Genomic DNA, 26,605 nt, shown 5'->3' on the forward strand with positions numbered 1-26,605 from the left:
ATTCTGAAGCTTCCTTTGAAATGTGGTAGCAACGATATTAATGATTGAGGGAACTTACTATCAAACGTTGAAAAATGGCAGCATGTCTAAACTTGTCCATCCAGTGACGTCAGATTTCATTGTGTGAGATCACATTCAAAAAGCCAAACGACCAGGACAAGTGGGTGGCGAAAATGGCTTATTTTATTGCACCTGCACAGCAGCATGGTGTAAGGCAAAATAGAATTCCCCAAAATCAAAGCTCTAAAGCAGCCATTTTATACAGAATTCAAGCATACATTAACTCTCTAAGACTTGAATGTTAAGCAGTAGACATTGTACAAAAACTGTTTTGCAGGAATTCGGAGATGGTTTAAACATGTACTAAATGTTACTGCTTATTCCCACTTCCTACAGACAAAAGGGGTGGCCATGGGTACCCACATGGGCCCAAACTATGCCTGCCTCTTTGTAGGATATGTGGAACAATCCCTCTTCCGGAGCTACACTGGCCCTATCCCCTACCTCTTCCTCTGTTACATCGATGACTGTATCGGTGCTGCCTTGGGCTCCCCTGAGAAGCTTGAACAGTTCATCCTCTTCACTAACACCATCCACCCCAACCTTAAGTTCACCTGGACCATCTCCGGTACCTCTCTCTCCTTCCTGGATCTCTCTGTTTCCATCTCTGGCAACCAGCTGGAAATCGATATCCATTTCAAGCCGACCGGCTCCCATAGCTACCTAGAATACACCTCTTCTCACTCACCTTCATGCTAAAATGCCATCTCCTATTCCCAATTCCTTTGACTCCGCTGCATCTGGTCCCAAGATGAAGCATTCCTATCCCAGATGTCCTCGTTTTCCAAGGATTGCAGCTTCCCCTCCACGGTGGTCGAAAATGCCCTTGACCATGTCTCTCACATTTCCCACAACTCATCTGTCACACCCCCTTCCTGCAATAACAACCAAAACAGAATCCCCCTTGTCCTCACGTACCACCCCACCAACCTCTGAATCCAACAGATCATCCTCCAGCACTTTTGCCATCTGCAGTCTGACCCCACTATCAAAGACATTTTTCCCTTCCCACCCTTATCTGCTTTCTGGAGGGATCAACACTCTCCGTAACTCCCTTGTCTGCTCCACACTCCCCACCAGCCCTACCACCCCCGGCACTTTTCCCTGCAACTGCAGGAAGTGCTACACCTGCCCTATCTCCCTCCTCACCCCCATCCCTGGCCTTAAGAAGACTTTCCACATCAAACAGACGTTCACCTGCACATTTGCTAATGTGGTATACTGTATCTGCTGTTCCTGATGTGGCCTCCTCTACATCGTGGAAATCAAGCGGAGGCTTGCAGACACCCACGTGGAACGCCTATGCTCGGTTTGCGACAAACAGCTGCACCTCCCAGTTGCAAACTATTTCAACTACCTTCCCACTCCTTGGATGACCTGTCCATCCTGGGCCTCCTGCAATGCCAAAATGATACTACCCGAAGGTTGCAGGAATAGCATCTCATACTTAGCATAGGAACCCTGCAGCCCAATGGTATCAATGTGGACTTGTCAAGCTTCAAAATCTCCCTTCCCCGACCCCATTCCAAAACTAGCCCAGCTCGTCCCCGCCTCCCTAAACTGTCCTTCCTCTCACCGGTCCACTCCTCCCACATCAAGCCCCAGCACCACCTCCTACCTACCAGCCTCATCCTGCCTCCTTGACCTGTCCGTCCTCCCTGGACATTCCTATCCCCTCCCTACTTCCCCACCTACACTCACCTTTACAGGCTCCAACCCTGCCTCTTTGACCTGTCTGTCTCCTCTCCACCTATCTTTCCCTTTATCCATCTTCTATCCGCCTTCCCCTTTCTTCTTATTTATTTCGGAATCTCCTTTCCCTTCCCCATTTCTGAAGAAGGGTCTAGACCCAAAACGTTTTCCTGCTCCTCTGATGCTGTTTGGCCAGCAGTGTTCGTCCAGTTCTATACCTTGTTACCTCAGATTCTCCAGCATCGGCAGTTCCTATTATCTCTGTTACTGGTTATTGTTGAGAGTAAATGGTTATTTTAGTGAGATTAGAGTGTCCTTGCATAATTCAAAAGGTGTTAGTCTTGTTATTTTCAAGGTTAGAATTTTAAAGTTAGAAAAAGGCATCTTGAGATTTTTAAATAAAGGCCTGAGTTCCCAACAGTTCGGATTGTCAGTGGTTCTATTTACTATCATCTATTCATTCATTCTTTCAGTTTTGTGGTCACACCTGTTGAAGTAATGCTGTCAGTTTCATTCATTCATTCATTCATTCAAGGTTGCAAAAGGTCTGGACATTTAGCGCCGTTAGGTTTATTCGTAGGTTAAAGGTTGCTTACATACACTGCATAGCATTTGTTAGTTTTATTAGAGGGGTAAAGTTTTGTACACATGCTGAATAAAAACTTGGGCCAAGTACCTGGCTGTATAATATATGGTAGTGAATCCCTGAATTAGCTTGAATTCGTTTTAATTTATGAAGTTATATTAAAAGTTGTTTACAGCTTTGAATTCTGATATATCAGTTCTTAAGATTGGAGGATTTGAGTCACTGGGAAAGGATGGGGCCTTTTGCCCCTGCAGCATCAGACACTGAGAGATGACCTTTTAGAGGTTCATAAAGTCATGTAGGGTGTGGATAGGGTGAATAGCCAAGATCTTTTTCCCAGGGTAGTGGAATCCAAAACGAGAAAGCATAGATTTAAGTGAGAGGAAAGATTAAAAGGGACATGAAGGGGCAAAGTTTTCATGCAGGGCGTAGTACTTGTATGAAACAAGCTGCAAGAGGAGATGATGGAGGCAGGTACACTTATATCGTTTAAAAGGCATCTGGATGGGAATGTGAATAGATTGGGTTTGGAGGAAAATGGACCACATGCTGGCAAATGAGACAAGATCAGGTTAGGATATCTGGTTGGCGCGGATGAGTTGGGGACTGAAGGGCCTGTTTCTGTGTTGTACAACATAGTAATTCTATTACAATGTCTTATTAATAACAGAGTGGTGGCAGAGAAGGAAAGAAAAGGAAAGTAAATTCTGCACTCTGGATCCCACTTCTTACTGGGCCTGATGCCCCTAAAGATCTAGAACATAGAACATAGAACAGTACAGCACAGAACAGGCCCTTCAGCCCACAATGTTGTGCCGACCATTGATCCATGTATGCACCCTCAAATTTCTGTGACCATATGCATGTCCAGCAGTCTCTTAAATGACCCCAATGACCTTGCTTCCACAACTGCTGCTGGCAACGCATTCCATGCTCTCACAACTCTTTGTGTAAAGAACCTGCCTCTGACATCCCCTCTATACTTTCCACCAACCAGCTTAAAACTATGACCCCTCGTGCTAGCCATTTCTGCCCTGGGAAATAGTCTCTGGCTATCAACTCTATCTATGCCTCTCATTATCTTGTATACCTCAATTAGGTCCCCTCTCCTCCTCCTTTTCTCCAATGAAAAGAGACCGAGCTCAGTCAACCTCTCTTCATAAGATAAGCCCTCCAGTCCAGGCAGCATCCTGGTAAACCTCCTCTGAACCCTCTCCAAAGCATCCACATCTTTCCTATAATACAGCGACGAGAACTGGACGTAGTATTCCAAGTGCGGTCTAACCAAAGTTTTATAGAGCTGCAACAAGATCTCACGACTCTTAAACTCAATCCCCCTGCAAATGAAAGCCAAAACACCATATGCTTTCTTAACAACCCTGTCCACCTGGGTGGCCATTTTAAGGGATCTATGTATCTGCACACCAAGATCCCTCTGTTCCTCCACACTGCCAAGAATCCTATCCTTAATCCTGTACTCAGCTTTCAAATTCGACCTTCCAAAATGCATCACCTCGCATTTATCCAGGTTGAACTCCATCTGCCACCTCTCAGCCCATCTCTGCATCCTGTCAATGCCCCGCTGCAGCCTACAACAGCCCTCTATACTGTCAACGACACTTCCGACCTTCGTGTCATCTGCAAACTTGCTGACCCATCCTTCAATCCCCTCATCCAAGTCATTAATAAAAATCTGTGGTCAAAATTCTCTCTGTTCAGAGAAATAAATACATGCAGCAGAAACTCATGACCCTGAGCAGATGTTATCCTTGAATAAAGGAAGTGCTGACAATGACAACATGTAATCCTATCATAGTGTTCCATCTTTGCCTGCTAAAGTTCACCCATTACAAATCAAACGACTTAAAGCCGGCTGTAATGCCATGGTTGGGTAACAAGGTGTAGACCTGAATGGACACAACAGGCCAAGCAGCATCATAGGAGCAGGAAAGCTGATGTTTCGGGCCTAGACCCTTCTTCAGAAATGGGGGAGGGGGAGGAGGTTCTGAAATAAATAGGGAGGGGGGAGGCGGATAGAAGATGGATAGAGGAGAAGATGGGTGGAGAAGAGACAGACCAGTCAAAGAGCCAGGGATGGAGCTAGTGAAGGTGAATGCAGGTGGGGACGTAGGGAGGAGATAGGTCAGTCCAGGGAGGATGGACAGGTCAAGGGGGCAGGATGAGGTTAGGAGCCTGGAGATGGGGGTGGAGCTTGAGGTGGGAGGAGGGAACACGTGGAAGGTCAGGTTAGGGAGGCAGGGATGAGCTGGGCTGGTTTTGGGATGCGGTAGGGGGAGGGGAGATTTTGAGGCTTGTGAAGTCCACATTGATGCCATTACGCTGCAGAGTTCCCAAGTGGAATGAGTTGCTGTTCCTGCAACCTTTGGGTGGCGTCGTTGTGACACTGCAGGAGGCCCAGGATGGACATGTTGTCTGCGGAATGGGAGGTGGAGTTGAAATGGTTCGCAACTTCGAGGTGCAGTTGTTTAGTGCGAACCAAGCATAGGTGTTCTGCAAAGCAGTCCCCAAACCTCCGCTTGGTTTCCCTGATGCAGAGAAGGCCACAACGGGAACAGCGGATGCAGTATACCACATTAGCAGATGTGCAGGTGAACATCTGCTTGATGTGGAAAGTCTTCTTGGGGCCTAGGATCGGGGTGAAGGCGAGGTGTAGGGGCAAGCGTAGCACTTCCTGTGGTTGCAGGGAAAGTGCCGCTTGTGGTGGCACTGGAGGGGAGTGCGGATCGGACAAGGGAGTCAAGGAGAGTGGTTCCTCTGGAAAGCAGATATGGGTGGGGATGGAAAAATGTCTTTGGTGGTGGGGTTGGATTGCAGATGGTGGAATCCAGAGGTTGGTGGGGTGGCATGTGAGGACGAGGGGAATTCTGTTTTGTTTATTTTTAAATATGCGGTTTGTCTATCTGCCCAGACTTGGTTATGGTGTTCTTTGTTGTCGTACACTTTATATTTTGTGAATGTTAGTTATGATACTTTGTATGTGTTGCATCTTAGCCCGTATTTTCTTTTTGATATTCAGGTTGGGTAATTTGATACCTGCAGTCTGGTCATGGTCATCTTTTGTCTTCTCCTGTTTTTCAAGTAATGCATCACATACTCCTAAGATTATCAACAAATCATAGAATCTCTACAGTGTGGAAACAGGCCCTTCGGCCCAACAAATCCACACCAGACCTTAAAGAATCCCACCCAGACCCATCCCACTATAACCTGCCTAATCTACACATCCCTGAACATTATGGGCAATTTAACACAGCCAATCCATGTAGCCTGCTCATCTTTGGACTGTGGGAGGAAACCGGAGCACTTGGAGGAAACCCACACAGACATGGGGAGAATGTATAAACTCCACATTTACAGTCGCTCGAAGGTGGAGTTGAACCTTGGCCCCTGGTGCTGTGAGGCAGTGATGCTAACCACTGAGCCACTGTGCCGCCCAAATAATGAATACGGGAGGTGATTGACTGTATTTTTCTGCTGAATAATGGTGCAATGTTTGTAAGTATGAAATGGAGGTACATGTATTGGTGCCAATAATGTCATGTAGTCTGTAGGCTGGCGGTCTACATTGTAGTTAAGTGGTCTTCTCCCAGTTCAATCACAGGGTTTTTGTGATGTTCCTTGTGGTCTATGGTGCTGACCATTGTCTTCATGCTACCCTAAACGGTGATTAAGTTTCTGCATACTGGAAGCCCAACTATCTGGATTTTTTTTGACAGCAATGCAAGTTTTATCGAGCTTTTTTTTAGTGTTAATTTAGCACTGAATTGCTGTTAATGGATATTGCATTAGCTGGTCAATGATTACTGCTCATTGCCATGATGGCCCTCTTGAGGTCTTTCTGATTTTTTGTGGGTTCAGTTCTAAGCATACCCACAAAGCAGTCTTCAAAAATGAATGTAAACAGTGGAAAAACTCTGCAAAGGACAACATAATAAGGACAAGTCTAGAAAGTATTTAACAACAGCAACTTATATTTGTATACTGACTTTAATATGATAAAACATCCCAAGGCATTTTGCAGGGCCATTTCAAAACAACGTGTGACACAATCACATAAGGACATATCAGTTGAAAGCTTGATCAAAGTAATCAGTTTTAAGAATTATCTTCAAGGCCAAAAGGGAGGTAAAGAGGCAGTGAAGGAAATCTAGCATGTAGGGCTTAGGCAACTGAAGAAATGACCAAATTAAGCAAATAAAATTGAGAGCGTGCAAGAGAATAGAATTAGATACACACATCTATTTTCAAGGGTTGTACACCTGGAGGAAATTGCATTGCTAGTAAGAGGAAAGGCCATGAAGGGATTTGGAAACAAAGATTAGAATTTTAATACCAAGAAGTTGCTCAACTGTGAGCCAGTTTAGGTCAGTGAGTGCTAAGGTGATAGAGAAAGAAGACTTCCTTAAAGTTAGACATGGACATAGAACTTTGGGTGACTTCAGTTCTGATAGATGACAGTCAAGCCAGGAGAGTATTAGAATAGTCAAATTGAGAGATGGCAAATGCATGAGTGAGGATGTTATGATAGAAGCAAAATCAGCCAACTTTAATGAGGCTGAAAATAAGTGTTCTTAGTAGTGACTCAAATATAACTAGACAGCCATGTGATTTTATGGACTTTGAATGGGCAGATTAATTAGCATAAAATCTGTAATGACATGGCCGGATACCTCTCAAACTTCATTACCTCCCCCAATCAGATGAGTAGCTGTGGTTCACAGTGTGGACTATCCATCTGCTAGATGCCGCATAAAATCAAGGCCACATCTACCGTCCCAGGTGGACATAAAATATCCCAAGGCATGACTCTTAAAAGAGCGGAGAGTTCTCCCGGTGCACAGTGAATCTTCACCACCTGCATTAATACAACAACATAGGAGGAGCTCTGCGGACACAGGAAAACAGTCCACTTGATTGGGCCTTCTGGACTAAAATCCACTCTTTCTGTCACTGTGCACAATGGCTGCAGAGTGTTCAAAGATGAACAGATGTTAGGTCTCACTTCTTTGAGATCCTAAGCTGTTCTGTCCACAAGCCCAAATGACATAATGGGTGGTGCTTACGGCCTTCCTTAGCATTAATATGTTCAACCCAGATCCAGCACTCATGATTAATGTTGTCAAGGGACGTTATTGTTTGCCACTTACCCTTCCTGTCCCACAACATTTTGATTTGTATATAACATGCTCCTTCATCATTGCCATGTATTATTTTCGACCAGAATGTATATTCCCAATGCAAAAATAGCCTCTGAGATCTAGCTGCAAGTGCAGATGTGTCTGTGACACCGTACCAACAGAAAGTTAAATTTTAAGCCAATTGTAAGAGGCAGGAAAACAACAAGTAAATTTCTGTGGTGGGAGAGTAGGCTATGATGAAAAGAAGGCTGACCTATTGTCAGCCAACATCACACTGCACGTGAATAGGGACGAGGCTCTAGAAGTGGTGATCTGAATTAAATGTATAGACTGATTGATTATGATTTGTGCTGTTTCTCTTCTCTGATCTTACAGTTGGTTTAAAACTTCATAAATGGAATTGTTGTGGTCTGGTTACTTATTTCCTGCTTGGTTCAACAGACATGATCACTTTTGCTATATTCAGTCGGGTATATCTCTGTTGCCTTTCACCCTGTGAATTGCACTGCTCCACCTAGTTGCGGTGCTGCCCAGCATCTCAGCCATTTGGGATTCTTGACCTTGCACTGTCCTGGCTGCATGTGGACTATAATGATTGGAATGGTGTGAGGAGGCAACCGCCATCAACTGAGCACCTCGGGGTAGGCAATAAAGTGTGGCTTATGCTGCATTGTTATCTCAAAAGTAAATATTTTAAAAATTAACTGTCTTTCAGATCATTCAGTTCTTGACAGACTGGTGCTTTCTATCTTATGCCTTGTTCTTTAAAATCTTGCCCTTTTATCAAGTTTGAATCACCTATCCTAATATCACCGTATATGGCTCAATGTCAGTGTTTGCTGCTAATTTTCCTGTGCATGGCCTGAAGACCACTTATTGCTTTTACTGTACTTTATTAATACAAATTCTTGTAACCATTTGAAGGAAGTCTTCCTCATTCACTAATCCTATATATTTAATACTTTAATATGAAAGATCTGCAATGTTTGCAGAAGGGAAATTAACTTTGCATGAGGAGGCAAAAAGGGAGTCAAGTGCTGTAGGTGTGTTTTGTTACTGATACTGATAGTGGTGGAAGAAAGTACCTCAAAAATAAAAACTACCCCTCCTTCTTTAAAAGAACATCATTCTACCAAGTAATTTGTCGTGATGCAGTGTCACATGACAGATGTGATGATTTTTATTTGGCACATCCCAAGTCTTCCTCTTTGTTGGCCATTTAGTTTTTATAAGCTATTTATTTTCAGTGCTGTTTTCAATCTTGTTGAGCATGAAAGTGGCTTCCAACTGGCTATTATACAAATTGGTTATACAAGTGCCAAGAGTTCAGCTCACACTGTTCAACATTTGTCTGAATTAATGGCCCTGATCTTATCTTTTTTCTTAAATCATGGGAACTGTAAGCTGAAAACAGCATTTCCAACATAATGTAATTTTTAGCTAGATGATTAGCAACTCACCTGTGAGATAATTACCAAGGTGTTTGCAGACTTGGATTTTACAACTTAGCCATACAAGCCAGAGGAGACCAGAAGGGGATTCATTCAGAGTGAAAAGGTACTCAAACAACTGGGGTGCTGTTAGAAGCAGCCTCTAAAACAGTCAAGGCAAGGCTGGGGAAAAGTCCTGAATTTTTTTAGAATAAATCACCAGAAGCAGAAGACCATGGAGATTTCAAATAGGAAGACAACCTTGAAAACTGTTGAAAACATAATTTTAAATAAAGGTAAATACCATGTCCTAGGCTGACCTTTCAATAGAGAAAGATGTCAAGCGGTGCTTTTATCTGAGAGACACTAGGTCTCAGAGGAGAGAAGAGGTTGACAAGGAAGGTCCTATATGGTAACCTCAACCAATGTGGAAATTGAACCTCCTGTGTTGTTGTAACCATAAATGAAATGCTTCATTTAGGCGATTAAGTCTGTGTCCCTCATTCTTTACTGGTCTCCTTGCCATGAGATTTTCATCCACTCTCTGGGCCACCCCCAACATGGAGATTCCTTTCCCTCCCCAGTTTGGCCTCATGCCTTCCTTTACCCCAGGTATGTAATTGTTTCTTTATAGTGTGTGATTGATTTTTGGTGGACACACTGCAATGGATGTGACCAGGTTGGCCAGCTGTACCTCATAGAATAAGAGTTTCCTGATTAGGGCTGTCAGCTGGTCCAGTCAGGGAGTCCTGGCTGACAGATAAGAAGGATGAGTGTCAGAGATGCTGACGCTCTGGTAGCTGCCTCTGAATGAGACAGTGCTAAAGTCAAGGACTGTTCATGTGTAAATAAAGGGTGGCTTGGAGATGGACACCATCCTCAGTGTAGTTAGGAGTAAATTTAAAATGGAAATGAGGAGACATTTCTTCAGCCAGAGAGTGGTGGGCTTGTGGAATTTATTGCCATGGAGTGCAGTGGAGGCCGGGACGTTAGATGCCTTCAAGGCAGAGATCGACAAATTCTTGATCTCACAAGGAATCAAGGGCTACGGGGACAGTGCAGTGAAGTGAAGTTGAAATGCCCATCAGCCATGATTAAATGGCTGAGTGGACTCGATGGGCTGAATGGCCTTAGTTCCACTCCTATGTCTTATGGTCTTATGGTCTAACCCTGCATCACAAACCAACCGCTCTGCCCACTGAGCCTAAGGAGAAGTTTATGTTCGATAGTAACACTGAATTGAATCAGTGTTTATTTAAAGACCCTCAGGAGAGATATTATGGGAATAAAATTGCATCAAATTAATGCGTATAAATGTACTCAAAAGGAAGTTATTTATAGTTATTCCAGCTGAGCAAAAAGATAGTGGTAACCCTGACTGAGGTTCAGGTGTCCATAAGGTTATTGTTGGGGTTGAAGGGTTGAATCGTGATCCAAAATCAAATACATTCTCTTGGAGATTGTTCTACAGAGAAACACCTTCCAAGTTTAACATCAGAAAATGCCCTGTTACAGTTTTTAAAAATCATTCTTTTAAAGTTCTTCCAAGAGTTTTCATCAGCCCAACATCTCTGAACAATGTCTCCCTCTTTGCTTGAGTGATTTCAGCTATGGGAAAAATCACACATTGGCTCAATTGCAAAATCACGTGTTGAATTTGGCTGCCTTACAGTGGAGTCGCCTGGCCCTGAGAAATTCAGCAGAGAGAGAAAATGCATTTTTTTTTCAACGTATAGCATGACTTCTGAGAGCTGCATGTCCTTGTAGCAGTGGACAGATTCAAGTTAACTCCATGTTTTGTTTTTAATACTCTTCTCACCGGATGCAACAGGCTAGGCCAGCATTTGTTAATCGTCACCATTGCCTTAGAGTTGGGTAACAAATGCAGGTTTATAGCCAGTGACACACATCCTGTGAAAAACAAATGTAAACAAAATCACATTTACATATTCACTCTTTTCCTCGATTGTCCATACATTGTGACGTGGGTAGCCTCTCAAATTTGATGGCCACTCAGAGACTGCGCAGCACTGATTAAAATAACCGGCTGCTTTCATAAATTTGAAGCTAATTCAGAGACAGTGCCAACTTTAAAAATTCTACAATTTAAAAAGCCCCTTCAATCCCTGTAGAGGACAACTTGTGACTGCAGGGTAACATTGTTAGCTCTGTTTGGAGAAATGGCCCATGACTCACCAACTGCTAGGAAACCTACTGGAAAATTTTAGCTAGCTACTCACAATTAGGGCTTAATAGGCCTTTAAACGTTTTAATAGATTATTTTGTGCTTAACTTGCTACTCATCCCAACCTCCTCCCTACATTCCTATCCTGCTTCTTGGAAAATGGACTGGGGGTGAGACTACATGATAAAACCATCAAATCACCCCCTGCTATTTTATTTTGCTACTGGAAATTCTTTTTAGAGAAATCTGTGGAGGCCATGTTTTGTAGCCTGTATGTTGAATTAGTTGGATTGGTGACAGGCATTGACCTAAAATAAATCATTCACACCCGAGATAACAAGGTGCAGAGCTGGATGAACACAGCAGACCAAGCAACATCAGAGGCACAGGAAGGCTGATGTTTCGGGCCTAGACCCTTCTTCAGAACCTCAGTTGTTTTTTTTTGATTGAAAGGATTTTGATGTGGTTGCTGACTTGCTCGCCTAGCTGGTTAGTTTGTTCGCAGACATTTCATCACCATACTAGGTAATGATATTAGTGCATGTCTGGTGAAGCGTTGGTGTTCTGTTCCGCTTGTTATTTATGCATTTTGGTTTGTTGGATTTGGGTGGCATCACTTCCAGATTTGTTTCTTCGTGGTTGGTATATGGGGTCCAGCTCTACATCTTCTCAAAAGAACCTTATGGATGTTGATGTTTTTGTTGTATTTAGCTGAAATTTTTGCTAATATTTCAACATCTCCATCTCCCTACATGCACTGAAATTTCAGTGATAGAAAGAGTATTGTGACTTTGTCTACGGTACAACAGTTTCTGCGCCCCTTTAAATGCCCTTTTAAATGCTTGCATAATGTAAACCATCTATTGTAATCAAGCTTCTCAATCTCTGCATTATGGTCAGTGTTTCTTTTTATCTATGTCAGTATATCCAGGAGGTGAAGGAGTAGAGTCCCTCTCTCAGAGCCAGAATCTCTGGGTTTGAGTTCCATCCCAGGACTTGATGGCCAAAGAAGGTGATTTCATTGACATGGCCAAGCAGCTTGGGTATCAGTCTGCAACTTACATCAATGGCAGGTTGGAAGAGTAGGTGGGACTCCTGGTCAGCAATGAATCGCTATCAAATTTCTAGACTTTAGTATACATTTAAAAATGCAAGTTCCTGTTTTTCAAAAATATACGTTATTTGTAAAATTTATGAAAGCACGCTACATAGCCTAAAAAATAGACATTGCATGAGGTGCAAAATCAAATCAATTTCTGCCGATGCTACATGTCACTTATTGCATTTATCAAAAATTGTTAATATTAAGAGTATTTTTTGCATGCCAAACATACTGCCTGAGGGGCTTTGTTATATTTGCAAGAAAATAAACCCTGCAGTCTTTCTCCATCAAGCTGCTGTATTGGTTGCCCAAGCTATAGACCTTTCCTTAGTATATCCTGGATCTTGAAAATGCCAGTGTGAAACACTCCATCATTGACAACTAGTAAGCATTGTTCATTGTGTTGATGGTCTATTGGTTACAGTTATTCAGTTATTCTTTACACTGCACATCCCTGTAAAGTGCAAAATTCTGCGTCATGATGATGTTTGGGATAAATCTCACAGAGGAAACATTTTGCAATGAAGTTCTGGAAAGTTACACAGGCAGATTCCACATGATTGTAGACAATAGTCTCTTCACTACCAGGATGGCAGTGTGCAGAGGGATTGAGATAGTGGGCATTGAGGAATAATCTTCCCACCAATAACCAAGCTGCATCTAATGATCTTGACAGTCTAGTCATGGACCATCCAGCATCCCCACTTCTGACCTTATGATGAAGGGAAGGTCATTATTAAGATAATCTAGCCCAGGACACAACACTGAGGAACTGTGAAAGAGATGTTCTGGAGCTGAGATGACTGACCTCCAACATCACAGCCATTTTCTTGTGTGCCAGGTATGACTCTGACCAGCAGAGAGTTTGCCCTGATTCCCATTGATTCCAGTTTTACTAGGACACCTTAATGCTCCAGTGTGTTTTTTTAAAAATAGGGCTGTAGCTACCTGCTCATTGTGTAAGCTTTACATTGAGATAGGGTGTATCAAAACTTTTTTTGTGTGTGATAACAGCAATCCTGATCAAATCATCAGGTGCTGTACGTCTCACAAACACATGAAAAGGACAATGGCCACCATATTTGGCTCTGAATAGTACACAGTTGAACTCAAATTGCTCCAGAAGAAAATTCAAGAGATTAAGTCTCCTACAGACATGGAAATCTATAAATGGCAAAGACTACAAGGAACAATGTCCTCTGCAAAGGATAGTTGAGAAAAAAAAACTTCCAGTGAAGAAATGATTTACAGAGCAGAACCAAAATTAGCAATCCTCAAGCAGAGGATCAACCAGTCTTCCAAGTCAGAAGAAAGTTCATACTGGGAGAATTGTGAAATGCCCTGATCAATGGTTTTGTGAAGTTGGAGAGTTTAATGAATCATTCATTGGATGTGGGTGTTTCTGGCTGAGCCAACATTTGTTGTTGATTCCTAGTTGCCCTTGAGAAGGTGATGTAGAGCTTCCTTCTTCAACTGCTGCCATCTATTTGAATAGATGCATCCACAGGGCCATTAGGGAGAGAATTCAAGGCTTTTGACCCAGTGACACTGAAGAAACAATTAGTAGATTTCATAGTCAGAATTTGAAAGATACGCAGGATCACATTTTGTCATAGCTGTGTATAACACACATTTGGAAGGTCTCTATAGTACCAATGATTTGGTTAGGTTTTCTGGAAAGGCCATGGGAAAGGCTGGCAATGGATTTGTTAAATTTTCAAGGTCATGTGTATTTAGTTCTAGTCAACTAATATTCAACATGGATTAAAGTTTCAAAAGTTCATTTAATGGCAGAGAACTCAATGACCAGAGCACTGAAAAAATATCATTGCAATGCATGTTTTCTCAGTATTGGACATTGGATCTCAGTTGGTGAATGAGGATTTCTAGAAATTTCACCTTGGAAGAAGGCAGTAACCAGGTGACAGGTTTTGCACTACGTCTTCTGTTGAACCAAGAGTTGGAAAGAGCAGTCAAAACTGTAAAAGTACCGATGCATAAGAATTCAGACTCAGAATTAGGCCAGTATTCATTGCTCATCGCTAATTAAGACATGCACAATATCTCAATTTGCCTAATTTTCAAAGCAAGGTTGATAGAAGGTATGATGAGTCACTAAAAGTCAACTACTGCGTCTGGAGCCCTATATAGCTCAGCCCAGGTAAGGAGAGCACAGTTTCTTCCCTAAAGGATATTAATGAAATAGATAAATGGGTTAGACAATCAACAGTGGCTACATGTTACCATTAGATTTTTAAAAATTTCAATATTAAAAATTCAATGTCTGCTTTGGGGGCGATTTGAAGCTTGTCCCCAAAACATTAGCCTGGGGTCCTGGATTGCTAAGCCGTTGTAAAATCTGTGTCTTTTCAAATTTTATGTCTTTAAAAACTGTGGACTGCAAGAAGTTTTTTAAAATCAAAAACAAGGGAGTTTTGCAGCAAGGTGTTTGGTATCTATTGCAAACTTAATTTGTGACTGTAGATTACTGCAATCTGCAGTTGATCATGAGCCAATGGGCTATTTACAAATGAAGTTGATTGCTTCTCAGCTAACTGAGCAGGTCGCAACTGGAAACAAGTTGCACAGATTCAGACACAAAGAAAGGAAAAGACACAGAAGGATGTGTTATTGTTCTCCCCATCAGAAACTGCCTATTTTCTGCAGTAAGAAGAACTCTGTTAACTTGATGAAAACCAGTTACCTTGCCTGCACCATTTGCTGTAAGCTGTGACTTTTGAATTGATATGCCAGAGACATTTTGTGCTGTACTTCTTAGAAACAAGTATGATTGAACACCAAGAGCCTGGTTAGCTGAACCAGGATCATCTCAACATTAAAATTGTGAAAGAAGGACCTCTGGACTGACTTTCCTGTTCTTTTCTACCTCTGCCAATAAACTATTTTCCTAATTGTTTTTGTGTGTCTGTGTAAAGAGGGAATTTTTAAGGGGATTAGGGTGACTATAAAGGCAATCGGTGGTGTTATATGATAATTGTTTATATCTATTTACTTGTAGCTGCAGTCTTATAAAACAAATGATTTTTGTTCAGTACAGCATTGGTCTGAATATTAAATAAATTGGGATACTGTGCATACCTTAAAAAACTTTAACACTTTATATGATTGTAGAAGTAGTGGAGCTCTATTTACGTTATGCTACCTCAATGTTCATAATGCCAATGACATTATCGCTATGCTGCCGCAATGACCTAGTTGCATAAAACATACTTCATTTTGTACTTTACTCATTTGCCACAATGCAGATTTTTTTTTAAATGCTTCATTCCTGCAGAGGTATAGCTCAACTGTGAACATTTGTTTTTTGGCAATGTACTGTCAAGTGTCAGATACCACCAGTTGGTTGTAGAATTATTTCTATGCTGAAGTTGATTTACAAAGTGCTGGATCTTGCTGGAAAAAAATAAACAACAGATTTAGAAGCTTAAGAAATACACTGAATTATGAATCTCCCAGAATTTCCTGGTCAGAACTCTGGCAGCACATGTGGAGAGAAAACAATATTTTGGGTCCACTGACACTTTTTTTCAGAATTTTAAATTGTTAATCCCTTTTTTTCTGTATAGATTTAAATGTTAGAGATTTTAAGTATTTTTAACTTTGTTTTGTTTCCTTTTTTAATTTCCAATCTTCCTCCTCTTTTGCTCTTTGCAGCTTGATTAGACTGTAATTCACTGTCATTCTTCTGTTTCTCATCCAATCCTTAAATCTGAATAGTTAAAGATGAAACATTGTTATTCCTACAGTTTGCTAAATACCCAGATACTCCATTACCTTTGCCCCGCTGTTATAAGGTCAGACTTGCAGCAGATTATGGCACACGTTTTTTGAGGTAAAAGTCTAAAAGTTTACTGTAAGATTGTTTAATCCAGCAACATACATTCCAATGTGAATTCTATAATGGTACTGTATTAAGTAAAAGTTGTATACATTCAAAGGTAAGATAATCCAAATGTATTTTGACTGCAATCATCATGTTTATTTCTTCTTACTACTTTGAAGATTTGCTGTGATACTTTTGCCAAATAATATTTTTTATTTGTTTGACATTCATTGGGCTATTTGTTATATTGTTTCCCATGCTCCATCAGTGCATGCAGCATTTTCATTTTCGACACTAGCTATTACAATTTGTCATATTTATTGATACAAAACGGACTGAAAGATTGCAATTACCTTTCTGTTTGGTATTTTGCACTTTTTTTTACAGCTGCACTGTGCAGGATTCAGGTTTATAAAAATTGCTTTCGCAGTTGTGTTTAAATCCAATTCTGCTGTTATCTAAATGCAGTGGGAACTAGTGCAGTGCTGTGAAATTGGCAAATCAGAATGCATTATATGTCTTACTACCTCTGAATTTCGATGAATTGTGGAAGAATTAAGGAAAACACCCCACCATGTCTGGAGCAGAGAGTAGTGGAGGCAGTCATTGAATATTTTTAAAGCAAAGATGGATAATTCTTGACCAACAAGGGAATTATAGGTTATCATGGGGAACTGAGGCCACAATCAAGCTAACTACGATCTTATTGAATGGTAGAGGAGGCTTGAGAGGCTGAATAGCCTAATTCCTTTTCTAATTTGTATATTTGTAGGTAAGTATTCAACTCATTCATATTTTGCAGTGTACCTTATTGCTGCTATGGATTTTACCATAATTGTGTGCACCACTTTATTAGTCTAATTGAATTTCACAAGAGTTCTACCCAATATCAATCAATAATTGTATACAAGTCTTTATACTAATAATTGGATAGAATCTTGTGGCATTAATTTCTTCATGCGGGCTTTTATATTTAGTTTGTTACACCCCAGAAAAAAAAGGAATCATCACCTGCTTATATCAGACACCAGTGTCTGTGGATGTGGGGGCGGAGGGTGTATGTGGCCAGTGCCAGTTCAATTTCAAGTGAATTTGCCTTGTATTCCCTCTGGTTTCCATGTTGAGTTTTCCCAAAGATCAGCTTATTAGGTGTGTTTGGTAAGATAGAAGCTGAATCCTAAGCATCAGAAATGTCTTAGTTGAAATATACATGATCCTGATGAGACTTGACTGGGGTGAATGTGAAAAGGATATTTCCTCTTTTGGGAGAATTTAGGGTTCATAGTTTAAAAAAAGGGGCTGCCGTTTAAGACAGAGATGAGGATGGGCTTTTTTTTCCCTTTCAGGGCATTTGAGCCTTTGAAATTCCCTTCCTCAAAAGCAACAAATGCAGAACTTAAAATATCTTTAAGACAGAGTTAGATAGATTCTTGATTGCCAAGGGTATGAAAGATCAGGGATATGCAGAAATGTAGAGTTGAGGTTAAAATCCGATCAGCCATCATTAACCACGTGGACCAGGCTCGTAGAGCTGAGTGATCTCTTCTTGTTGCTTGTTTGTATATTTGTAATGTCAAAGAGTTGAGTTTGGCCATTGACAAACCATTTAATAAGCTATCTTCATTTGGAACTTGCTGCTGCCTAGTGAGAAAATCACTGCGCTGCTTGTCAGAAGTATAAAAAAATGACATGAGATACTCCCAACATTGAGGTAGGCCTTGCTGGACCTATCGTCTGATTCTGCCAGTAGTTTCCCCACAGCTCATATTGTTCACACGCTATGATATTCTGTCCTCTGTGTCTGTGAAAAGCTGCAATCTTAAAGGAATTAGGCTTTGTGAGATTGTTATTGAAAATTTAGGAATAACTAGTTATTCAAAATATGATAGAAAAAGAATGTAAGACAGTCTATTGTGTTAACTGAAATAATGGTGATTGAAAACTCAACTACATTAACCCATAAAAAGTAAGAGCCAATTATTGAGTTGAAAAAGAAAACGTGTATGGCATAAGAGTTTCAGAGATAGTAGATGCTGGAGAATCTGAGATAACAAGCTGTAGAGCTGGATGAACACAGCAGGCCAAGCAGCATCAGAGGAGGAGGAAAGCTGACTTTTTGGATCTGGACCCTTCTTCAGAATTGGCGGAGCGGAAGGGGGGGTTCTGAAATAAATAGGGAGACAGGGGGAGGCGGATAGAAGATAGGTGGAGAGGAGACAGACAGGTCAAAGAGGCGGGGATGTAGCCAGTAAAGGTGAGTGCAGGTGGGGAGTTAAGGAGGGGATAGGTCAGTCCAGGGAGGATGGACATGTCAAGGGGGCGGGATGAGGCTGGTAGGTAGGAGATGGCATTGGGTAGGGGGGGTGGGGGTGGGGACTTCATAGAGGTTTATAAGTTTATGAGGGGCAAGGACAGTGTGGAGTGAAAACAGTTGTTCCCTTTAGGTAAAGGGTCAATAACAAGGGCGCATAATTTTAAGGTGAAAGACAAGGGATTTAGAGGAGAGTTGAGAACTTTTTTTTTAGTCAGAGGATGGTGGGACCTGAATGCACTATCTGGGAGGATGGATTAAATGGGTAACCTCAATCTTTAAAAAACACTTGGACGAGCACTTAAAATGTCATAACCTTCAAAGCAATGGGCCTATTGCTGGAGGGTGGGAGTAGCATAGATTTATGCGGTGCAAACTCACTGGGCAGAAAGGCCTCTTCTGTACTGTACAATACTTTGACTCTACAAGGCTTCAGAGCCAGCCAAGTACTGAAGACCAATAAGGAAAGAATTTCCAAGTACTGTTGTATCAAAGAGGGAGTTCTGGGAAAGTTGCAACTCATTGAACATGGTGCTCAGATGAAGTTGTAAAAAATTATTACACCTTCTTCCTTTAATAAACTTTCTTTACTTAATGATTGAAATAGACGGTTGTCTTAATTGGTTAAATCTTGTATTTCAACTGCTGGTAAGATGAAGTGACTGAAACCACTTAAATTACAGATAACATGATCAGGTCACAGAAAAGAAGCAACAGGAAGACTCCAGAAAACAGCAATGACTGGGACATTTTGAGGTGTACTGAAGCAGCATATGGGTGTTGGAATCACATCAGCAGGATGATTACAGCCAAAAAGAGAAACAGTATTACGGTGTCATTAAACAGCAGAGAGAAGAGATGAACAAGAACACTGACAAATGTGGTTTTACAAGTGATGTTGTTTTACGATGTTTTAATAAATGTTGCTGCTTTCAATCAAGATTGTGTGTAAACAATAATCCATTTTATTTTTATTCTCTTTTTGTCACATAAATATTTTTACTGTTAGATTTTAGGATTTTTTACGATTTTTTACAATAAACAAAGTATATGTTTTACAAGGTCAGAAACCATACAATACCAGGTTATAGTCCAACAGGTTTACTTGAAAACACAAACTATCAGAGCATGGCCCCCTCATCAGGTAAAGACTTCACCTGACAATGGGGCTATGCTCCAAAAGCTTGTGTTTTCAAATAAACCTGTTGGACTTTAATCTGGTGTCGTTTCTGACCTTGTCCACCCCAGTCCATCACTGGCACCTTCATTTATGTTTTACAAAACATTGACTAAATATTTTGTAAAGCAACTTTTCGATTTACAATATGACTGAAATGTTAAAAAAAATCAAATAATGCATTTCCATTGATTTTTTTTTTGTCTTTTGTTTGTTTGCTGTCTATTTTTGGTTGGAGTAATTGCTGCTATCCTGAAAGTGCTTTGTTTAAATTATAGCCAATTAACATCGGTTTTGGGAATCGACTTGTAAGACATCTAGTGATGGTTATTATTAGTATTTGTTTTTGCAGTGAAGCATAATGGAAGACAATAACAAACTTACAGTGATAAACATTCTGCCGATTTATTTTACTACATTTTATATTGTGTCTTATCAGTTAAATCTTTTGCTGAATTAAGAATTCATGTTATCATATCAGTTGAGTGATTTTAAACTAAGCAAAGTGATGCATTTTTGGAAGATCTAATACAGGATGTAAATGTACAGTAAATAGCATATCCCTGAGTAGTATCAACATTCTGGAGGATTTAGGTGTTTTGGTCCACAGTTCCCTAAAAGTGGCAACACAAATGGATAACATGGTGAAGAAGGCATATGACATGATTGCCTTCTTTATCAGGGCATAGTGTGTAAAAACTGGCAGGCCTTGTGCAGCTCTATAGGAGTTCAGTTTGGTAATTTCTGGAATATTATATGCATTTTTTGTCATCTTACTACCAGAAGGATTTGAAGGCTTTGGAGAGAGTACAGAAATGGTTCACCAGGATGTTGCCTGATTTGGATGGTATTAACTACGAGCGGAGATTGGACAAACTTAGTTTGTTTTCATTTGAACATTGAGGGAAGGGAGAAACCTGACAGAAGTTTACAAAATTATGAGGGGTGTGGATAGAATGGATTGACAATGTATATTTCCCAGGGTGGAACCTGGGGGACTTAGGTTTGAGGTAAAAGGGAGGAAGTTTAAATGAAATGAGAAGAGGATTTTTTACACAGAGAGTGGTAAATTCCTGGAATATGATTCCTGGGTATGATGGAATATGAAAATGGTGGAGGCAGATAAAATATCAATGTTTAAGAGGCATCTTGACAGCTATATGAATATGCAAGAGCAGACAGGACAGAGGTAAAAGTTTTTCAGTTTAGAAAGACATCATGTGTCAGTGCAGTCTTGGTGGGCCGAAAGGCCTGTTCTTGGATTAGCACCGCAGGGGATCAGTTTACATGTTGTACAGACTCAGTGTCATTTCATTCTGTCACACCTTCCTGTCGTATTATGCATTATATTTCCCAACCAAGGTATTCTCCTAGACTTTGCTTCGAAGATGCAGAATGTTGTTATTGACAGCTGCTGACAATCTGAGGCCTAGTTCTGAGCCTGTCATCTAATGACAACTGTGCTTCCCTATCAGTGAGTTCTGAGCTGGGAAGTAAGCACAACATGTAGGGAAGTTTACACATGACGGGTATGCGTGCTGGATAGACCCAATCAAAGGTTTGTATCATTATTTATCCCTGCAGGGCTGAAAGAGAGGCAGGGGTAAGTCAGAACCCAATAACTGGGGACAGACTCAGATAGAAAGATCATCAAACAAAAGCAGTATTTCCAGGAAATGAACATACTGAGCAGTACTGAAGCCTATTTTAAATTAAACAAGAAAAGTTGGACCACCATGTCTAATTTATAAATGTAACTTTTTTTAACCTCCTAAGGGATGTAGGGGACCTGCTGTGATTCAGGTTGGGGATGGGGCTGCTGTGCTTGGTCTGGGGGCCCAGGCCATGTGCACACTGAGGCCTATGATCTCTTTCCCAGTGCAATTTATTTAAGTACCTTTTTTATGGAGTTAAAAGATTATAATAAAATCAAAAATTTTCATGTCACCTTTAGTGGCTTTGTACATGGCATTAGATTGGAATTCCATTCATATTTTGAGACACAATATGCAAATATGGAGGATATGTATGGAGAGTGTTTATGACATTTTTTTTAAAAAGCTGCGTCATGAAGATACCTATGATCCTGGGTGGATTCAAAGCATGAAGGATGAAAGGGATAACATGGTATGAAGCTGGATGAACACAGCAGGCCAAGCAGCATCAGAGGAGCAGGAAAGCTTGATGTTTTGGGTTGAGCCCCTTCTTCAGAAACGGGGGAGGGGAAGGGGAAGGGGATTCTGAAATAAATAGGGAGACATTGTGGCAATTGATCATTTTTCATTTCTACTATCTCATGAAGGATGAAACTTGAGTTCTGAGGAAGTGTGACTTGACCCAAAACATTATCCCTGATTTCTCTCTTCAGACGCTACCAGGCTTGCTGAGCTTTTCCAGCAATTTCTGGTTTTGTTCATACTCACTACATCACTTTTTTAGTGACATAAACATTAATACATTACATAAATCACACACTGCCATCACATCTGTCTTTATGCGAACTTCTGTGCCATCTTTAAATCTAATGTGCTGAAAGAAAAGGAGTACAGATCGCAAATGCCCAAGCAGTTCATATAACACAAGGGAAGTAGATAGAAGGATTTTGAATAAGGCATAATTAAGAATATTTGAAAATAAACAATCAAACAGAAAATAAACCATGGAAAGAAATTATGACAAATCAATTGTTCAATAGTAGCTTCACTTGAATTAAATCATCCTGAATGAAAGCCATTATCCATGATTACAGAGGCATCTTATTAGAAATCACATTGAAACCTCCAGTTGAAGCCTGCACACGTGTCATGGGGGATTTTAATTTGGTTCACTCTGTTGGAGCCCAATTTATTGAGTTGGAAATCGTTGATCAATTTTCTTTTCAGTACAACTTTGGATAGATTTTCAACCAACTTGTTTGGCTATATTTAACATGCCTCTGGTGCTAGTGGAACTCAAACCTGGATCTTCTGCCTTAAAGGTAGGAGCACTACCAAAGAGCCACAGGAGCCCTCAAATGGCTTTGGATCCTTACTGATAGTCTGGCTAATATCTCAACAAACCTCTTCTCTCCTTTATTGTATATCTACCACAAAATGATGGAGGTCATGTATAAATCCAATAACAATCACATACTTACAAATAGTTTGCAGGCTGCCACGAGATCTGTATTCCTATCATTACCAGACCACCTTTCTTTTAAGAAAGCAAGTCAACTATAATTGGACAAAAGTACAGAGATGAAAATTGAAATAAAACATTACCACAGTATCATGGTGAGACATCCTGCCTCTAGGATCTCTGATAATTTTTCTGTAGAGGTAGGCCTCTTAGTGAAACAATATGGTCGCTGCTTAAACCTGAAGGAATTACAGATGCTATAAATCAGAAACAACAACAACTTTTAACTCCTCTCATTCTCTTCAAGTCAGAGGGCTGGCCATGGGTATCCACATAGGCCCATTGTTGGCTACTAACAAATCACCATTAATAGCTATTCACCTCCTAGTCAGATCGTTATCCACTCCTTTGTCTATCCAACAGCTCTTGTCTCTCTTTGGGCCCTATCCCCATTTATTGTTCACTCGTTACCTCTTCTCGTTATCCAATTTTCTGCATATAAACTGACATTTGCTGGATACCATCAGTTCTGGGGAAGGGTCACTAGACCCGAAATTAACTCTGACTTCTCTCCACAGATACTGCCAGACCTGCTGAACTTTTCCAGCAATTTTTGTGTTTGAATTGGATAGCTGTTGACTGGTATCTATTCACCTTAGATTTCTTTCTTCTCCAGGATCTGCTTTAAATTGAATCCAGAACCATTTTCATTTACACCGTTTATAAAGTGTAAATGATATAAAGTCCCACAAAGACTGGTTATCAATGTAGCCATATACCAGTATTATTGCTTCATTCCCTCTCAGGTCTTGGATAAATAGTATACCCATGTCAACAACATGAACATTGAGCAAGGGTTTCATCAGTGAATATGCTCTTCACCACTCTTTGTTTCTTTGCCTCCTATTGCCAAAAGTCAACTTTTCCCTTTCTCTCAAAAGGAACATTATGAATCTTGTTGCACGGAAAAGTTAATTGCTAAGATTTACAAGCTAAGCATCACTAAAATGGATTAATTTCAAGTTATGTTTGCGCAAAACTGAGAATGTTTCAGCATGTATTTTTCTATTTTAACTTTTTAGAAACTTGTATTTGCACTCAAATCTTCAGTTCTTTTTTTATACCAAGACAAATTTCCCACACATCAAAACTTGCATTTGTTTGATCGGTGTGCTGAAGTCTTAGTTGTTCCATCTCATCCTTGGTAGCGCGCATGTCTTCCAGTCCAGAATTCCTATGACTAATAGCAATAGCATTCATTTGCAAATAAGATAACTGATGTCGAATTATATCTGACTCACCCTGCTTAACATATAAATGCACAGATTAAAAACCTCCAAAAGTTGACTGTCAATCTTAAATGCCTTAAGAATTTGATTAATGACCATGTTACAGTGTAATTTGTGGTCTCCCATGTGTAGTGTTCATGTCTCCAATGCATCATAAAGGTACCCAAAAGTTTTCCATTATATTGCCAATCGAAGATTACCAGATTTGCCTTCAGTTACGAACACTTGAACATTTAAATAAATTATCCTTACTGAAAAACACCACACTCAAGAAGTATAATTTTGATAAACATATTTATTCAATTTCAAGAGCTTCCTTGGTATTTCTGGTGCTTTCTTTTGAGGGTCATAAGAAAATTTCCCTCTTGAGCTGGTTACATTGAAGGAAAGCTTTTTTTCATATCTGTAGTTACACTGCCAAGAACTGTCAGCATGTGCAGATCTTCAAAGTCATCTTTCCAGTTGTAGAAGAATCAGGATATCACAGGTATTAGCAACGTATTTATGTGTTATCCTCAGTCATTCAAAGAGCTGCAATAAGTTAGTTCAATATGATTTCCTTTTCACAAATCCATAATAATACTCCCCAAATATCTTCGGCTTTCTCTTTGCTGATTGAAGGGGTAGACATTTAATTCTTCATTCACAGGTCAGTTTAGGATTTGAATTGTCAAGATACAATGTAAGTTGATATATTGCTGCGATGAGAGGGATATACAATTTGTGTCTACAGCTTGTTTTCCTGGCTATGTTTGAGAATATTTATTTAAACATTGAGCACAGAATGGAAACAAACTGACATCTGTTGTATAGGAAATAGATCCTTTCTGGTGAATCTTGCTAGCAATAATACTTGTCAGAATAATCAATTGCCAATGGCAAGGTTTATGAGAAACAGTTTACAAATATTTCAAGTTAATCTAATCAAGCTGGAGAGAGATTGTAGACTGGAATTGAAAAAGAAGGTTCGGCACCATTCAAGGGAAGGAAATGCAGTAGTCTGGTTTTATTTCTCTCTGTCTATTGCCTAAAGATAATGTATATATATATATATATCTCTGGGCTTGGTCTCATATGAATTTCAAGAAAGTTGCAAATCATAAATAATGTCATGAATCAAATTAGTTACAATGTGTTCATAGGGTATTTATTTATGTAATGTTTATTAAATATATTTATTTGTTATTTGAAAATTAAACTGTTTATTTTCTCCAGTTTTCATCTATCTGGAATGCTAATCAAAATCGGTTTTTACTCAATAAGCAGAAAAGGTAAATCTGCCAAAATCCCATAGGGCTGCTTTCTCTCTCTCTCTCTCTCTCTCTCTCACACACACATCAAAGAGAGATGACTGGTGGTGGTTTAACCTGAGAGTCACCATGTCGTGTGTGAGGGCGAGAAGACGGGATTTTCATGGTGACCTTAGCCAGTATGGGAATTGAACCTGTGCTGTTGGAATTGCTGTGCATTGCAATTCAGGCAACAGAGCTAACTGACTCTCAATAGTCAATATACAGACTCATGATAAAATATGTGTATTAATATTTTTCTGGATTTTGTGATTGACAGTAAAACTGAACATTCATACAGCAAGTGAGCAAGTTAACCAACATTAGATTTAACTATGGTCTATTTTTAATGTGTTCATGAGTTGCTTGGTGTTTTACTTAATCAGGCAATACTGTTGAAATGATTGGTCATACGACCAGATTTATTTAAATAAATGATATTTGCTTTTGTTCTCTGGATGAGAAATCCCTCAATGTTTTCCAGAAACAAATTAAAAAAAAGCATTTGCTTCACTGTCTCTGCAGAGTTCCCTCACAACATTTTTCCTCCTCATATAGAAGATTTTTGAGAAACTTTCAGGAGCATTGAAAATGAAGAGGTGCTTTGAAGTGGCAGATAGAAGAAAAATCAGCCCAATTTCTATCCTAGATAGTATCAGAGATAATGGGAACTGCAGATGCTGGAGAATCAGAGATAATGGGAACTGCAGATGCTGGAGAACTCCGCCCCCGCCACAACCGCCCAAAGAGGATCCCCCTCGTTCTCACACACCACCCCACCAACCTCCGGATACAACGCATCATCCTCCGACACTTCCACCATTTACAATCCGACCCCACCACCCAAGACATTTTTCCATCCCCACCCCTGTCTGCTTTCCGGAGAGACCACTCTCTCTGTGACTCCCTTGTTCGCTCCACACTGCCCTCCAACCCCACCACACCCGGCACCTTCCCCTGCAACCGCAGGAAATGCTACACTTGCCCCCACGCCTCCTCCCTCACCCCTATCCCAGGCCCCAAGATGACATTCCACATTAAGCAGAGGTTCACCTGCACATCTGCCAATGTGGTATACTGCATCCACTGTACCTGGTGTGGCTTCCTCTACATTGGGGAAACCAAGCGGAGGCTTGGAGACCGCTTTGCAGAACACCTCCGCTCAGTTTGCAACAAACAACTGCACCTCCCAGTCGCAAACCATTTCCACTCCCCCTCCCATTCTCTAGATGACATGTCCATCATGGGCCTCCTGCACTGCCACAATGATGCCACCCGAAGGTTGCAGGAACAGCAACTCATATTCCGCCTGGGAACCCTGCAGCCATATGGTATCAATGTGGACTTCACCAGTTTCAAAATCT

The sequence above is a fragment of the Stegostoma tigrinum genome, chromosome 10 (assembly GCF_030684315.1).
Source record: "Stegostoma tigrinum isolate sSteTig4 chromosome 10, sSteTig4.hap1, whole genome shotgun sequence".
Taxonomy (NCBI): domain Eukaryota; kingdom Metazoa; phylum Chordata; class Chondrichthyes; order Orectolobiformes; family Stegostomatidae; genus Stegostoma; species Stegostoma tigrinum.